Raw genomic sequence first — 1513 nt, forward strand, 5'->3', positions numbered from 1 at the left:
TTCCCTACTTTCTCCTCTATAAGTTTCAGTGTCTCTGGTTTTATGTGGAGTTCCTTGATCCACTTAGATTTGACCTTAGTACAAGGAGATAGGAATGGATCAATTTGCATTCTTCTACATGATAACCGCCAGTTATGCCAGCATCATTTGTTGAAATGCTGTCTTTTTTCCACTGGATGGTTTTTGCTCCCTTGTCGATCAAGTGACCGTAGGTGTGTGGATTCATTTCTGGGTCTTCAATTCTATTCCATTGGTCTACTTGTCTGTCGCTATACCAGTACCATGCCGTTTTTATCACAATTGCTCTGTAGTAAAGCTTTAGGTCAGGCATGGTGATTCCACCAGAGGTTCTTTTATCCTTGAGAAGAGTTTTTGCTATCCTAGGTTTTTTGTTATTCCAGATGAAAAAATATGGAACGCTTCACGAATTTGTGTGTCATCCTTGCGCAGGGGCCATGCTAATCTTCTTTGTATATTTGAATCTTTTTTAAAAGCTACCTAGGTGTGCCTCTGTGTAGCTTTAGACTGTAGGGATGAAATCAAGAGAAAACTGGGACTCCCTGTTCCGAGGAGGCGGAGCCTGGCTCAGGTTTCAGCTGCAAACCATCCCTGTCCTGAAGAAGTGTGTTTTCCTTTGAGTAAAGACAGTCAGCTCCCTCTGGTGGTGACTTCAGTTTCCAGGTAAGTCCAGGGTGAACCTGAGTGACAGAGCTTGGGAACTGACATCACTGGCTTGAGGACACTGGGTCTTCCTGCCCACCATGGCTAACTCTAGAGGGCCTGCCTGCAGAGTGCCCAGGCCTAACTGAAAGCTTGCTCCAACTAACAAATTGCCTTGCTCAGTGTAATCTTATTGTCATTCCCCTGCAGGCGCAGATCCCTGGATCTGGGAGCTTTTCCTTTCACTCACTCGTGTCAAAAGAGCACAAGGCCACCACTGTGTGTCCTAGGGAACGCAGGGAGGTTTTGAAGGACTCTGCATTAGGGAGACTAAGTATGTTCTAGGTTCCGTGTGATCAGCAAGCCTGCAACGAACGAACGCTGAATTCCATGACTGCCCCTGAGCTCAGCCAAGGAAGGCGTTCACAGGCAGTATGGGCTGACCCGACTCATAAATGTGGATGCTCAGAGAAAAACACAACCACTTCAGGGGGCAGAGAGTATTCCTGGCTGTCTTGATTTTCATCACTCTAACATATTCCCCGTTGAGGAACATGTGCTCTGAAGCAACAGACTGTGGAGTTTAAGGCTCTCCCTGCCGGCTGGGCAGGCAGCAGAGAGTACGCATTGCTGTGAGGACCCAGGTTTGCTGTTCTGCGCTCACATTGGCAGGCTCCCACTCATTGGTAACTCCAGCTCCAAGGATGCTCTCTTCTGGCCTCTGCGGGCAGCAGGCACACAGATGATCCATATACATACATGCAGACAAACACTCATATACATAAACAAAAATAAACACATCTTTAAAAAGAAAAAAGACCTCCTGTCCTTTGTCCCTTGGTGCCAGTGCTCT

General features: G+C 47.1%; 1 non-coding gene across 1 annotated transcript; it reads right to left on the reverse strand.

The window, feature by feature from the left end:
* Positions 1–405: 405 nt before the first annotated feature.
* LOC115029375 lies at positions 406–508 on the reverse strand. The gene has a single exon (XR_003834927.1). It is a non-coding gene; the product is annotated as a U6 spliceosomal RNA (small nuclear RNA).
* Between the last annotated feature and the right edge of the window lie 1005 nt (positions 509–1513).

The sequence above is a fragment of the Mus caroli genome, chromosome 14 (genome assembly GCF_900094665.2).
Source record: "Mus caroli chromosome 14, CAROLI_EIJ_v1.1, whole genome shotgun sequence".
In the NCBI taxonomy this organism is placed as follows: domain Eukaryota; kingdom Metazoa; phylum Chordata; class Mammalia; order Rodentia; family Muridae; genus Mus; species Mus caroli.